Source organism: Crocodylus porosus, unplaced genomic scaffold (assembly GCF_001723895.1).
Source record: "Crocodylus porosus isolate Cpor-Errol unplaced genomic scaffold, CroPor_comp1, whole genome shotgun sequence".
Lineage (NCBI taxonomy): Eukaryota > Metazoa > Chordata > Crocodylia > Crocodylidae > Crocodylus > Crocodylus porosus.
In genome coordinates, this window is record NW_017728920.1 from 7,951,244 (window position 1) to 7,967,904 (window position 16,661).

At 47.1% G+C, this 16,661-nt stretch overlaps 1 long non-coding RNA gene across 1 annotated transcript; it reads left to right on the forward strand.

Moving 5' to 3' along the window:
• The first annotated feature begins 1,912 nt into the window (after positions 1-1,912).
• On the forward strand, positions 1,913-15,632 carry LOC109312572. Its single transcript, XR_002101859.1, has 3 exons — positions 1,913-2,048; positions 4,626-4,629; positions 15,623-15,632. It is a non-coding gene; the product is annotated as an uncharacterized LOC109312572 (long non-coding RNA).
• The last annotated feature ends 1,029 nt before the right edge of the window (positions 15,633-16,661 follow it).

The following is a 16,661-nucleotide window of genomic DNA, read 5'->3' on the forward strand; positions in this document are numbered from 1 at the left end:
GGACATTTCCTAGGCAGTAGGTGTGCTGGACATTTTTCCTCCCTAGGTGCAGCACTTTGCATTTCTCCTTGTTAAATCACATTCTATTGTTTTCTGCCCATTTGTCCAACCTGTCCAGGTCTGCCTGTAGTAGTTCCCTGGCCTCCCATGTGTCCACTTCTCCCCACAGTTTTGTATCATCCACAGACTTGGACAGAGTACACTTCACTCCCTCGTCCAAGTCACTGATGAAGACATTGAAGAGTATCAGTCCAAGGACCAAGTCCTGCAGGACCCCATTGCCCACGTCCTTCCAGGTCGATACTGACCCATCCACCACCACTCTCTGGGTACAACTTTGTAGACAATTTGTAATCATCCAAGTCACAGCCTCTTAATTTGTTCACCAGTATGGGGTGGGCCACATCGAAGGCCTTCCTGAAGTCTAAGTAAACGATATCAACCCCTACTCCTGCATCCAGGTGTTTTGTAACCTGGGCAGGCATGATCTACCTGGTACGAACCCACACTGGTTTCCCCTCAGAACAATTTTTCCTGCTGGACTCTCACATATATAAGCCTTAATAATCTTTTCAAAGACTTTACCAAGGATGGAGGTGAGACTAACTGACCTGTAGTTGCCTGGATCCTCCTTCCTCCCCTTCTTGAAAATAGGGACCACATTGGCCCTTTTCCAGTCCTCTGGAACCTGGCCCATGCACCACGAGTGCTCAAATATTCTTGCCTGTGGCTGTGCAATGACATCAGCCACTACCTTCAGTACCCCTGAATGGAGCTCATCTGGGCCTGCCAACTTAAACACATCCAGTCCTTCCAAGTGACTCTGCAACATCTCAGGGTCAACGTTTGGTAGTCTGGCACCCAGCTGCTGCCTCTCTACAATCCCATTGTGAGACTTGTCTTGCCTCTCATTTAGGAACACTGAGGCAAAGAACTCATTGAGGAGTTCAGCCTTGTCCCCCTGTCTGTCATCAATTGCTTTTGCCCTTTCAGTAGTGGTCCTATGCTGCCCTGGGCCTTCCTTTTACTCCCTATATATCTGAAAAACAATTTTTGTTATCGTTAACTTGGGATGCCAACCTCAGCTCCATGGTAGCTTTGGCCTTTCTAACTGCCTCCCTACACCTGCGAGCTGAGGAGGCATACTCCTCTTCAGTAATTTCTCCATTTCCACTGCTTATATGCCCCACTTTTTGCCCTTAGGCTACTCTGGATTTCTCTGGTCAGCCAAGGAAGCCTCTTGGCCCCTTTCCCCCTTTTCCTTTGCATTGGGATCGTCTCCCTCTGTGCCTGAAAGATTGCTTCCTTAAGGCACAGCCACCCTTCCGGGGCTCCCATCTCACCAAATCTCTTACTCTGCAGTGCATCATTGACTAAATGCCTGAGCTTGCTGAAGTCAGCCTTCCTAAAGTCTAGCACTTCCACCCTACTAGTTACCTTTCCCACTCTACACCTAATGGTGAATTCTATTATTTGATGGTCACTGTCCCCCAGGGGACCACTGATCTGTAGGTCCCCTACCATGTCATCCCCTGTTGCCACTACCAGGGACCATGTGGGTCCATGTACCTCCTGTGTCAGGTGGAGGTCCTGCACACAGGATAGGAATCTGCATGAATGTTGGGAATTTGCTGTCTGCATCTCCCAGCAGATGTCAGGGTAGTTTAGGTCCCCCATGACTACTGCTTCCCTAGTCTTTATGGTCTCCAAGAGCTGCCTCAAGAGTTCCAAATCTAGTTCTTCCCCTTGGTGTGGGGGTCTGTAGCAGACCCTACCACTAAATCCCTTTTCCCTTGACCTCCATGTATCCTAACCCACAATCCTTCTACTTTCTCCTCCTCTGATCCCATTTTGATACAGGTCAGTGTATAACACTCCTTGACATCAAGAGCAACTCCTCCCCCTCTCCTCCCTACTCTAGCTTTTCTGTACAGCTTATAGCCCTCAATGTGTACCCCCCAGTCATGAGTAGAGTCCCACCAGGTTTCTCTTAACCCCACTAAGTCATAAGTATTTTCTGCAAGCAGGAGTGCTAGTTCATCCTGCTTGTTCCCCATGCTCCTAGTATTAGTGTATAGGCACCTGAGCCCTGTGAGTGGCGCCTTTGTTGCCCCCCCGGCTCTGATGCGCAGTGGGCCCTTTATTGCTTACCTGTGCTATACTGCTGGATGTCCCATGGTTTGCAGGTTCCTGATGTTCTCCTTCTTCTGCCTCCCTGTCCCCTATCTGAGCTACTTTAAAGCCTGATGTAGGCGATCAGCCTGACATCATAATGACAGTTATTTAAACCCACAGAAAGCACAGAGAGCTTAGGACAGCACCACTGCCACTCATTTCCAGGCTTCAGGGAGAGTTTGTCCCATTCTATTATGCCATAACTGTTTACATGCCACTTGTCATGCATAATCAACAAGTAAGAGTGCTGGTCACCAGGGCCAGTAGCATTCAATAATGTGACATTTACTAGAGCTCAACTCTGCTGTCTCTTATTGTAAGTTCATGAGATTCAATAAGACAATTTATCAAAAGAATGAAATGTCCACACTATTCTTCTCATAGGAGGAAAGGAAAGAGCAGGGAACACAAGTGGTAGATTGGGCAATGGGGGAATAAAGGCCAGAAGCTTTGGACAAATAATGGAACTGTGGAGACAGGCAAGGAAAGGGGCACTGTGGATGGAAAGGGCAGGAAAAAGATTAAGGATAGAAGCATAGGAAAATAAGTAGAGGTAGTGACAGAGCTGTAAATGAATAGAGCAAGGCTGGGAAATCAGATTTTTGAAGGCAGAACAGGAAAGGAAGCTCTCTGAGGAATAACAAGTAGAGTTACCTAAGGGGAGGGAACAGAAAGAAAACATTCAAGGATGAGAAAATGGAGGAAAGGACTTGTGATAAAGCAAGGAAAGAAAGTTTTTGAAGAAAAAAGGAGACAATAGAAAGTACCAAAGAAGCTAAATCACAGCATTGTTAGTTCATGATTGTATAGAAAGTCTCATGATATTTGATGTGTTTCATAGACTCCCGGCTCCAGGAAGTATTTTGACAAGATAAGAATCTCACTTTTCAGTTAAAAAGAAAAGGCATCCTGGTTGCAAAGAAAAACTTGACACTGGAAATCAAATACAATGTAAAGGTTCAGAAACCAGAAAGCAATGAATTCTTCTCTACCTCCCCTCACCTATTGTTGTTATTAGAAGTAAATTAGCAAAACATCCCCTCCCCATCCTCATCCTCTCATATTACCTCTTTCCTCACCCCTCAGTGTAATTTTGACATGAAGTACAAGTCAATGATCCCACTCCTTTCTCTCCTATCCAACTCATTTTTTTCACAGCGATCCTATTGGCTAATATAATAGTGACTTAAAAATTCATAAATCTTGTTTTTGTAATTAAAACCTAGCCCTTGGATCCATGCTGTCCTAATGGATTCACATCAGCAGAAAAATGCAGTTTAGATGACACCTCATTCATCCAGGCCAGATTGGAACTGTAGAAATAGTTCACTTGCTGCACAATCAGACACACAGAGAAATGGACATTATTGTAGAGATTTTTTTGCTTTCCTGCCATTTAATTAAACTAATTTAGTGTATGAAGTGAGATTGCATCTTTTCTTTGGAAAATAATGAATGCATCTTTCTTCAGTGACAGCGCTCCGTGGGGAATGTATCACAGCACAGCACTAGGGTTATTCATTAATACAGCGTACACTGTTCAGGAGATCTCAGTCTGAAAGATACTCAGTTTAAAAGGCTCTCAGCTTTCATAAGCAGGGCTGATGTGTAAAAGGGATGTTATAAGTTGGAAACTATAAGGTATACTATTTATTTTAGATCAGGCTCCTACAAGTTACAAACTTCAGTCACAGTCTAAACATCAAGAATGACATTTTCAATAAGGCAGCTTCCTCTTTGTGGATTTAGGTGATTCCTCCCAAATTCACCTATTCAACTGCTTTCTAAGTATAATATGGTACAGGAAATTATTCAGTTACAGCCCTTTAAAAGACTCGGTCTGCCCAATATGTCTCTCTTTATGGTGATTGCACCCGAAGTACCAGCCATATGCCCAGGGCAGAAGCTTCATGTGGGTCAGGCTAGCTGAGAGCAATCCTTGAGCCTGACCCTAACAAGTAATGCAGACATCTCTTTAGAAGCACCAGTGCTCTGAGGTTTGGTTTACAGGTGTGAAATTAGAGATACAAGTCATACCTGTGAAAAGGGATGGCCAAGCTATAACCTTTTGGTAAGTCTTCCATGGAGATCTGCATTTCCACTCTCTTATATTTACTTCTTCAGAAGCAAAACTAGCTGGCCAGCCTTCCACTTTGGTAGTAACATGCTACATATGGTTCAGCTTCCATCCTGATCTTACACTCCTCAAACCAGCAGGGTCTGGAAATGCCACAGAAGTGGCCTCAAGGGAGAGAGTGACGCACATCACTGAACAAACATCCTCTCTGGCTGATTAAGCAGCAACATCAAGAGGCTCAGAAAGAAATCTCTGGTCTTTCTCCTCCTGAGCAAATGCATGTTTAAGAGGAGGAGGTGAAATGGAGAAGCTGGAGAGTTCAGAGGAACAAAGCAGAACTCTCAGCTCTTTGCAGAAGTACCAAGGAAGACAGTAGTGTAGCTGTCAATGCAATTGCTCTCAGTGCAGCTTCTGAATGGGTATGCTATAAACACCTGCTACCAGAAAAAGAAATGTGCAAATGCACTGTGTCAGCAAAGGAAAGGTTAAGACAGTTGGCTGCCAATATAACAGTTGCTTTCAGGGAGAGAATGCATTATAAGGGAGAAGTCTCATGAGAGTTTCATTGCATAACATAGCAAAAAGAGGGAAGGATGGGTGACTTCTTTCAAAATTAGAAGCTTTTAGCACCTGTTTGCAGCCACACAACTAAAAAAGGTACCACTAGTTAGCCTACTCACCCACTGAATACTGGTCACCAATGGCCTCTGCACGAACTCAGCTCTTTCTCATTGAAGCTGTGAATAAATTTGCAACTGTGACAGAAAAAAAAGAGTGCTGGAAATGACAAGCCACTTAAGGAAGGAAGGAGGTTGCACCTTAACAAACAGTGTCACCCACGCACAAGTTTTGCTTGTATGCAACCTGAGGTACAGTTTCCCTGAAACCCCTGCACATATCTCATTGAAAGCTGGCATGCCTGCAGTTTTGACCCCACTGTGGCTTAACACATACACATGACATTGGTTTTTTGCTTTCAAGACTTTGAGGTGCAGTTTCCCTGAAACCCCTGCACATATCTCCCTGAAACTTGGCAGACTTTATGCCCTCAGAAAGAGCTACCATTCCTGCATGTTTCATCCAAATCAGGCCAGAAATGACAAAGTTATAGGCTGCTTCAAGCTACCCCATTATAGCCTGTGGGAGAAATGATGGAACAGTGAAACTGTTTTGAGGGAACAGAACAGTACAGCTGCTTCGAATTGAAACAAAATTCAAAACGCAACTCTGTTCTGTTGAAACACAAGCTGGAATGGTGCCATTTCACACAGTCCTACTGTTGACCAATAGCTGTTTTTTTTTCAGAAGATCTGCCTACTTCAGTGCAGGGATAGGGCAAGAAATTACACAAACTAGTGTAAGTGATCAGCAGGGATCCTGGTTTTCTCTGATCAAAAAAAATCCCCAATTCTTGGTTTAAAAAAAAAGTAACCCCAAATCCACATTTTCCTGTGATTAAAATGAAACACCACTATATATATAGATATACCTCTGATAGTGATACACTACTATATACATAGATATATCTCTGATAATGAAAAACCACTATCTACATAGATATATATCTATGTATATAATGGTGTTCTATTTTAATCATGGGAAAATGTGGATTTGGGGTTAACTTTTTTTTTAAACTGAAAATTGGGCATTTTTTAAAACCAAAAACTGAGGAACCAAGAAAACCAGAATCCCTGGTGACCAGAAACAAGTTCAAGTCTGTAATACAACAGAAGTTCAGTGCACTTAAATCACTTTAAAAATGACTGAAACCAGTTTAATATAAACGGGATGGATGTAGTATCAGATTTAACTGATTTAGATTAAATAGGTTTATTGAACTTCTGTCCTAGGTCCTCTCCATATTCAAGTCAACTCTCAGTCCAGGAGCTAAACCAAAAGGTTACTCTCTGAAAAGGGAACGGATATCCCAGATACCAAAAAGGTCAGGTCTCAGATTCCAAGAAGACAGGAGCTTACTCACTTTAGAAGTTAAGTCTGAGTTGGCTTGAGGGTCCCAATCGAGTGTGGGGGATCCTGCGAGTCCCAAGCAAGCATTACCCTGATCCAGAGAGGGTGAAAGAGCATGGGGACAAAGAGCCTACCTTTGCAAACATTGAAAATTCACAGCTGCAAGTTGTTGCTTCAAAGATCTCACAATCAATAAGGCTCCTGAAGAACACAAGGTGTTTATGTTTTGTGTTTTATTTTAACCAGAAGAGGTAGGCGCTGAGGTGACACAGACGCCAAGGTGCATGGTTGACAGTCCAGATGTCACGTGTTTTAGGCCACAGCAGAGGCATTCATGACGTGGCCAAGTCAAATTCCAGAGAATCTGTAAATTCTGCTAAATATTTGGTCACAAGGACACAAAAAGGAAGAAAGGACTAAAAGAAGTTATACCAGTTATCCTGCTTTACATTAGTTTCCTAGCAACCTATGGCCAAATAAAGATAAGCAGTTAGGACGAGTGGGAGGACGGCAGAGATGGGGACAAGAAAACACCTTTGGGTGAATGTCTTTAAGGTAGAAAACTATGGCTTTGGCCATTAGTTGGGAAGATTCTATTATTTCCAGGCACTGGCCAATGTTACACAATAGGCTTGGAAAAGCTGAAAAACAGGCCTGGGCAAAGCAGCTAGTATATGCTTCAGATTCAGATTCAGCCGATTAGGAGGACAGTGATTCAATTTGGTGATTCGAATCACTGTCCCAAATCAATTTGTCTGAATCTGATTCAGAGATTTGGCTGCTACCAAATCTGTTGAATCTTCGAATCACACAGGCCCTACCGCACGCCTACTGTCCCATCCCCGGCAATGGCTGCCCTGCCCGCCCCAGCTCCTGGCTCTTTTAAAAAAAAAGCCCCCACTCACGAGGTGCTGCTGAGCAGGGGGATGATCCCTGCTGCCTCCCACTGAGTGGGGGGCTTTGCCACAAGCCCCACAAGCCCCACCTGCTGTCCTAGCCCCACCATGGCTGCCTCGCCCACCCCAGCTCCTCGCCCTTTAAGGAAAAGAAAAGAAAAGAAGTCCCAACTCACCAGCTCCTGCCTGGTGGGGATTGATCCCCACTGCTGCCTACTGCCCTGTGCCGCATGGGGGGCTCTGCACAAGTCCCCAAAAGCCCCAAGGGTGCTGCAGCAGCTGGTGAGTCTGGGGTATTTTGGGATTTTTCCTTAAAGGGCTGGAGCTGGGGCAGGCGGAGCAGCCACAGTGGGGGTGGGAGAGCAGGCGAGCACCCCATGCAGCATGGGGCATTAGGGGGCAGCGGGAATCTCTCACCCGTTAGGTAGCACTTGATGAGTAGGAGCTTTTTTTTAAAGCACCAGGAGCTGGGGTGGATGGGGCAGCCATGGGGAGGCTGGGGGAGCAGGTGGGGGATGGGACCTAGCAGGTCCGCCCTCCTCCAGCCCCACTTCCCCCACCCCCTACTTACCAGCTTGGAGCCTGGTCCAGCTCCCTGCTGCAGCAGGCGGAGACTGCCTGAATTGCCGAAGCTCTCTGAATCTTTTCCAAATTGATTTGTAGAGCTTTGAATCAATTCAGACCTTTTAATTGGTCCCCTAATTCAATTTGGAGTCAGAGATTCGGTCACCGAATCAGGCCAAATCTCCTCTGAATTGAATCAGCACCTGAAGCTTTGAACAGCACTACTGAAAAACTATTGATCCTATCAAATATTTGTCAAGCAATTAATACTAGTTCAATGCATTAAATTATATAACACACCAGATGTTGAAGCTATCATGTTTTGATTAGAAACAGCAAACTCACCTCAAAAGTTACTCCTTGAAAGTGGAACATCTTTGTGGCAGGTAAGTATGCCACATGAAAATTAATGTCTGGTCTGTTACTTAGACCCACCTACATCATGCTGCCTCTCAGTACTCTGCTCTCCTTTCCCTCCCACACCCCTCAATGAAGAGGGAGGGAAAGCAGCTGGCTCCCTGACAGCCTTCCAGCTGCTGCTTCCAGGAGGTAGGGGAAGTCAAAGAGCAGTCCCTGTTACCCCCTGACTGGAAAGCATGTTTTTGTCATGCGCCAGTCAGAAGGCCTTCACCATGGTGTTACGTGTAGCTTTTTATTTCTTTATTTATTGTAGTGCTATAAATATCATATCACTATAAAAACAACTCCTAGAGTAGGCTTTAGACATGGAAAAAAGAAATTTCTAGAAAGAAGGTGGTTCAGTTGTTTGGGAGCTAGTTGAAAAGGACAGACAGATACAGGCTGTGCATAACTGGTGGGAGGAAGTTAAGCTTGCCCAAACTTCAGGCAAGAGCCTTTAGAGTTTGGTTGTCTTAACTATTTTCTCTGCTTGATATTTACTTCCGGGGCTTGGGACAGGCATTACACATAAACCAGCTTAAGTGATCAGAAACTGATTTAAACCTGTAACAGAACATAAGTTCACATAAAGTGCACATAAACCAGTTTCAAAATGGCTGAAACTGGTCTAGTATAAACCTGGTTGAATGTAGTATCAGATTTAACTGATTTGGGTCAAACCCATTTATGCAATGTCTGTCCCAGGCCCCTTCCTGGTTTAAGTTAAACCAGAGTCCCCCAGCTTCTTGGCAACTTTGCTGGGCTAAGCTATGCTCCCTGCTCCAGAAAACAGGCTGGCCCCACCCCTTTCCTCCCTAGCCAGACCTCTGGGGGAGACCGCAGGCATAGCAGGGTCTCCCTGGCTTTCCTCACTGTTCAAGCAGGGATTTCTGCCCTCCCTCCTTCCCTTTTCCCATAGCATGAACCCCAGCTCCATGGACCCTAGTCATGTGGTATGCTAGCTAATGCTGAGAGGTGTCTGTGTGCGTGTCTCCAATTTCGCTGGGACAGCCAGACAGAAAAGTGACTGCTTAGGGCTTTTTGGAGATAATCAGCAGGTCAAGTGGTAATGTCCCTCCCTGTTCCTTCCTTGGAAAAAGCTGTTTAAGAAGAGCTTGAACTAATGAGAGCTGTTTGTTTTGCTGATGGATTGCTAACACAGTAGTTTTATCAGCCCCCCAAATGGTTTGCAAACAGGGAGAGGGAGATTGAAAAGTTCAGTATCATCAACAGATGCATGTACTGCACCCCCCCACACCCCTTTGCCTCAGAGTGCTAGCCCAGGGCAGGGGTCTGACAACACTCCTGCCCCTTGAGCAGCCAGCAGGGAGAAGCCTGAAACGATGCAGGCAGGGTGGGGGGTTTACACCCCTTCCTAATCAAAGCATCCTGCCAGGGCCTGGCCACGCCCCCCACAAAGCTCAGCAGTGTGGAAAGGAAGGGCCGGGCGGGGCCTGATCTAGCCCCCCCTCCCCCCGGCTTCTAGCCTGAGCCACTGTAGGCATGTGCCTGCATTTCTGGAATGAAAAGGGAATGTCTATCTACTTCCAAAACTGATTCAAGCTTTCCAGGTTAGACTAATCTGCAAAGATTGAATCAATTCAAGCTCAGGCTTTTTGAATGGCTGTCCCTAGCCTAAGTGAACAAACTGTGTTGGTTTTGAATATGTATTGAGTCAATTTAAAATCATTCACTCCTCACCAGCTCCCAGTGGAAAATTTGTTGCTGGTGCCCAATACAGTTAAGATGGTCAGTGTCACGGGGAGAAACAAAGGGGAAGACCTCAAAGAGCCAGGGGGGAACCCTGGGGTCAGGAATCCTCAGAAGAAAACAAAAGTAAAAGAAAAGAAACAAAAAACTTCTTACCTGCAGCAGGATCCACAGCAAAGCCAGAAATGGAGGTGGGACCCCAGCGGCTTGTTAGCCATGTCGTTATACAGCAGCGGCCAGCTGATAATGTCAGCTGCAGGAGCTGGCCAGTGGATATAAAAGGAGCCACTGGCAAGGAAGGGGGAGAGAGACTGGCAGGGACCCCTGCAAGGAGGCTTCTCCTGGAGCCCCTACAAGGGGAGAAAAGGTGGGAAGCTGGGAGGATGCAGCGAAGCCCACCACAGGAACAATGCTGCCAGCACCAGTGCAGGGAGTGAGGGAGGTGAAGCACCTCATTCAGACCAAGGACCAAGGCTTTGAAGCCCAGGAAGAGCAGACGGAGCATGACGCACGCCAGGGGCTACTGCCGAAGAGCCGGAGGGAGCAGCAGCTACCAAGACACCAGACCAGGTGGGACTGTTGTGGGTTCTGGAGGGCTTGAGGAGGCACCCCAGGTGGGGAACAAAGGGCATAAGCAGTGCGAGGGGCTGCAGAAGACAGGCCCCAGTGGCATAAAGCCGCCCCGACAAGGGACGTAGGGGAGGCTTATGGAAAAGGGCCACCGCGGGTCTAGTGAGCCCACAGGCTGGGCAATGTGTGAAGAGGAGGACACAGTAGCCTGCAGTTTAGCCCAGACCCAGTTTACGGCCAACTAGGGGCCTTGGGTGTCTAGGGCCTGGTGCTGGTGGGTAGGCAGAGAGAGTAGGCATCAAGGGGGCAGAGATCCTCTCTTAATATCTTTATAGTCCTTTGTTGTTGGTATTTTTCCTTTTGTTTCCCATTTTTGGAGGGGTTGCGGTGCAAGGCGTTTAGAGCCCGAGTGTTGCTTAAAGCTGAAAGGGGTTTATGATCTCCTGGGAGGCTAAGCAGTGGTTAGGCGCTGTGGGGGTAGATGTAGGGTTAGGCCCAGCAGGCCGATAAGACCATCCTTACAAGTGTACACAGAGCCTCAACAGTCAGGGGAACCGGCCAAAGGGCATTGGGAACCCATCAAGGCAGGGTGTAAGGGCAAAGTAGAGGGGAGGTGTAGCCTCACAGAAGATTGCCACACAGATGTCCCATAGTTGAGAGACACCCGGTAGTTGAACACCCACCACTGGAACAAGACTCAAAGTTGTGGCAGGAGAGATTGGGGAAAGACTACACTGGAGAGAGACATCCACTCGGCAGAACATCAGGGATGGACAGAAGAACACCACCGAACATCTGGGCCCGAGTGGCATGTGACCAGATGTTCGAGGCCAGATGGACACAGTCAGGTTAATATGATCAGAAGATATAGGGCGGGGCAGGTGAGGCGTGGCTAGAGATCTATTCCAAATGGTTGAACTATAGCATGTGCGCCCTTGAAAGAGATGAAGGAAGCAAAACTTATCACCTGAAGGGCGCACTTGAGGGGGTCTTCCAAAGGGGCCTAATGCATAACTTGCCCTTTAAATGTGATACTAAGCAACATATAAAAGGACCAAGTAGTAAAATGAGAGCCATAAGCCAGATTGACTCCAACAGACTCATGTGACGAGACAATGGAGCAAAGCCCAGAACTGCAACTTAATAATTTTCTCTCAAGTGGCCATCAGTTGTTATTATTTGGCTAGCTTCTTGCAGAATCCTTGTAAATGTGGGTCTTTAGGAAGGACAAAAAGGCAGGGATAGGGGAGTGGCTCAGCAGCTCAGAGAGTACCTGAGGGATGACGTCTACCAGAGTATGAAGATGGTTGTGGAAGAAGCACGTAAATAGGAAGATTACATTATCATCCGGTGCTTATGTAAAGAGAGAAAAACACTCTATTTACAGGATGATCAGATTTTCAAGATGACATGCAGTGCCTATTCTACCATTCTACCCTGTGTTTTCTTCCCTCCATCTCTACAACCTCCTCCTTTCATGTTCTGTTTGCTACACGTGCATCACCTCTTTATATGCTTGCCTTATCTTGCCACTTTAGATCTTCTCCCTCATTCTCTATTACACATATTATTTCATCCCACTCTCATTCCCATATCTTCTAATCTTCTAATCCCATATCTATCTTGGATGCTGATGTCCTAGCAGCCAAGGGCAGGTGTGGCAGGGCGGAGGAGGGGGGAGAGGGTAGGTGTAGTGCAGCCATGTACTTCTTTGGCTCTGCTGCATAGAGCAGTGAGTTCAGACCTCACTACCTGGGAAGCGCAGGCTCCCTGATTATGTGCAGGGAGTTCTTGGAGTTCACCAGCAGATCACAACAAGCTCTGGCTGGAGCAAGAACTGGAGTCTTCTCCTTTCCCCCTTCAACTGAATTCAGGAGCAGGACAAGAAGTGGGAGGAACAGTTGCAGCACTCACCCCCTAGACTCAGGCTCAGAAACAGCACCTATATTCAAAGATTGTGCCAGATTTCAGAGAGCTACCTGCTCAGGAAGAGATCCAGCAGAGGCTTATGCTGACCACATGGTGAGCTCAGGACTTACTGCACATGCTTGGCACAGCCAAAGGAAGGTGTGACTATACCCCTCACCCCAGTCTTGGATCTGCTTCTGCTAATACCTGATACAGTTCAGTGCTACATGTGGTGCAAAAGATTTGGGCATCAACCCCCCAGTCTGCATGATAAAAATGTAGCTGAACTGCCTTTAGACTCAACCAACAGAAGAGTCTAGACTGTCTATTGCCATGCAACTCTTACGCAGGGATGAGCAATTATTTTGGCCAGAGGGACATGTAAGGAATTTTGGTGACTTGTTCCCAGAAGTGGATTCTGGCCACCATGCCACCCCTACCCCACAACATACCCAAAGGCAGTGGGACCAGCTGCATGTGCCATGGCCCACATGCATTGACCAGGAAGAGCCAAGGGACCTGCCACAAGCTGGACAGAATCCCGTGGCAGGCCAGATCCAGCCTGTGAGCCATATTTTCCGCACCCCTGCTCTATCTCAGTGATGATCTCCCTAGGAGGTCTGTCAATAATTATATGAAGAGCCGAGGATGGTGCTTATGGTCCCTATCAGTTCACCGATCCTGCTGGGATTTTCTTTAGTAGGTCGCCAGTCATCTGTGGTTTAATAAAATACTATTTTCTACAAAACCAATACAGGCATTCCTGATTTCCATGAATACATGAATATCCATTTCAGTTCTAATAACTGAGCTTAGGGTCCTTGTTCATATCAATATCCCACAGAATAATGTAATAATGGACAAGACGCTGTTATTTTTTATTACAAAGGCAGAATGCGAGTCAGATAGGTTTAGGGGTGCATTTTGCAGGCCAAGAAAAATACTTCAAGTATATGCAGGCACATGTATTCCTACATATATGAAAACACACCCTGAGTGCACATCCAACAGACACCCTACTCTCTCCCATCTATGATAAACATTCTTTTCAAAATGCAACCGGCAACGCACCACTTTTACTAACACATAACTCAATGGCGTCTCACGGATTGCTTTAAGCAACTGGCACAGATCCAAGGAGGTTAACTTGTCAGAAGCATTTAGAATGAAAATTAACGGGATGTTTTTCCTTTAAGCACTACATGCACAAGATGAAGGGTTGGGGTACTAGAGGAAGAAAAGTGAAAGGGTCCTAAAATTCAGTCATCTAAATGGTGAGAGAGTTCAGCTTAGTTTTCCACTAATTCAGAGTGAAAATGTTCTAGGTCAGAGGAATGTGCATCAGTGGAGAGCTGTGAGGTATATTCCCCAAGAAGAGCTAGTTTTTTGTGCAGCTACAACTACGCTTATGTAGCCTCTGAGGCCTTCAGTAATGGGAGATAGAATCCCAGTGACTCAAGTGAAGGCCTTAATCTGGGAGCTTGTAGTTAAGGAGTATGTGTAGGTGATGATGATAGATTCCACCCAATACCTAAAAGAGGTAGCACAATGGCTTAGAAGGGGCCTCCCAGCCTATCAAGTCCTGACCCTTACTGGCTTAGAAGGGGCCTCCCAGCCTATCAAGTCCTGACCCTTACGTATGTAGGCAGCCATTTATCCAACAAGTTGTAATGTTGCCCTGTGGAGTCAAGCCAATGCTCAGGATCTCAATACCATGCTGTTAGACAGGAGGGTGTGGTGTATGATTGCACATACACACACAAACAAAATCAATTAGGTACACACACACACTCTAGGTGCATACACCTCCACCAGGCATGCACACACACACTACCAACTCAGACACATACGCATCCAAAATTACCAGTCTAGGCACATGCACACCTATCAGCAATTCAAGCACCTACACACTATACACACCAAAAGTTAGACAAAATCAATTGTCAATACCTGCACACCCAATACACATGCACGGATCACCAATTCATATATCACAGACACGATGACATATATATATATTCACCAGTTCACACACATACCACCCACCTACACATACACACAGATGAGTTCCTAACTTGGATGGTATGGGGTGTATGTGTATGGGATACCTAGGGTGCTTGGTGACTTTGGGAGAGGGAATCAAGGGTCAAAGATCTCCAGAAGGAGGGTAAGGAGGGAGATGGATGGGGGTTAAAATGAAAGTGCCAGGAGTGAAAGTTGCTGGAGCCAAGATTAGAACCAGCAGACTGGAGGGGAGCTGGGGTTACTTAAGGTCAACTGGCCCCAGGGTTACTCAAGGTCACTGATGGAAGGGGAAAAACCTGGTGACAAGGAGGAGACAGCCAGGAAAGAGAGAGAGGCAGAAAGCTGGGAGATTAGGGATGAAAACAGGCAGAAACCTGGGAGATCAGGGGGCAGATAAGTGGGGGCAAGAAGGAAACAGTCAGGAAAGACCAAAACCTAACTTGGGGTTTCAAAATAACAAGTTTATTAAACAGACAACACACTACACAGTCCCATGAAGTTATTGTTTCCTACACATACACACGCGCACACGCACACACACAATGGTAGCTGGAGAAAGAGACTCAGTAGAAGGGTTGGAGTCCAGATAGGGAAGAGAAGTCCAAGTCCTTGGCTGAAGAGAGGGTGGAGGTGATAGCTACCTATCCAGGCTAGAAGGGGGTCTTCGGTGCTGTATTTATAGTATAAATCTACCCTCTGCCAGCTTGTGACCGTTATTCCTGGTCATTCCTGGCAGTGCTCGGGGGAACAGGGACTCCCCCAATGCCTGCTGGTCTCCTCTGACTAGTTCATAACAGGCTGTATTTGTGGGTGTTGCTTGGTCAGGCAGTCCGATGTTTCCTCCACCCTCAACTTCCCCTTCCCCCGATGAGCCTAGTTTAAAGCCCGCCGGAGGAGGTCCGCCAACCTAGAAGAGAACACACACTTACCTTTAAGGGAAAGGTGGAGCCCATCCCATCCCAGCATGTCTCTCGTTGTGATGTGCCGGTCATGGCTGAGGAAGCCAAAGCCCGCCTCAAAGCACCATTCCTGCAGCTGCCAGTTGGTCTCTGCGATGCACATTTCATGCTATCTGCTGCGTCCACTCACTGGCAGGATAGAAGAGAAAACCACCTGTGCGCCCATCTCCTTCAGCACGCACCCCAGAGCGTGGTAGTCCTCCATCAGGCGATCAGGGCATCTCCTGGCCGCATCATTAGTGCCCACATGGACTAGGACCATGGGGTAATAATCGGTGGGCTGGATTATGGTCTGGAGCATCCCTTTCACATCCTGAATCCTCGCTCCAGGTAGGCAGTAGACCTCGCGTGCTGAGGGGTCCTGGCAACAGATAGGGCCCTCCATACCTCTCAGAATGGAGTCACCAATGATGATCAAGTGATGCTTTCTCCTCCTGGCCTGCTCGTCTCCTTCAGCCTGCACTGGATGTGGGGAGCGTGGAGTTGCCTCCTCCCCGGTTTCGTCCTCTCCTTCCTCCTCCTCCAGGGCTGCCAAGGCCTCGTATCTGTTCTCCAGCTGGACTGGAGGAACTGGTGCTGCCGTGTTACGAGCAGCCCTGGCATGGGAGGTGACCGTCTGCCACTTAGCAGTGGAGGGCACTTCTTGAGGTGCATCCTCCTTGGTCATTCAACCCTGCAGGGAAAGAAAATATCTGTCAGTTTCTTCTTCTGCCTCTCAGATTCCCCTCAGCCTGCTAACCTCCTCCTGGAGCTCCCTCACCTGCGCGTCCAGGGCCCTAAGGCAGGCGCCTGCAGGACAGGTGTGGGGGTCACCAGTCCCTGCCCCCCCAGGCCTTGCTGGGCAGCTCCCGCAGGCCAGGGTGTTGGGGGACACCAGCCCCCCCATGGGCTCCATCTGGGTGGAGGCCTCAGACAAGCCCCGGGAAGGCTGCACCCCGCCAGGCAGGGGCCCTGGCAGCACTCCGTGTCGACACCATCGTAGGAGTTGCTGCCTGTTTCTAGCTGAGTGCAGTGAGGGTCTTGAGCCAGGGAGGGTCAATGCAGGGTGATGGTTGGGTCCTCGAGTTGATGGTTCAGTCATTCAGAGGGAGCTATTTTTAGACCTCCTGCTATTGTCTCTCAAGCACCTGCATTCATCCCCATTCATTCAGGAACCAATTTACATAGGAGGGGTAGGTTGAGTCATAGGTTACAACATCAGGGGGCACAAGATGGAAGCTTGACATGACTTGACATTACTTTACAGACATAGGCCTAAATCATATAAATTCAATATAAAACAGTAAAAATCAATACAAACATAATAGAACACTATTTACAATATAAAAGGGGCTTATTACTATGTGGGAGTATAAGAACTTAGCTTACCTAGTGCTACTTGTAATCACTTATAAGGGATAGAGAGGGCAG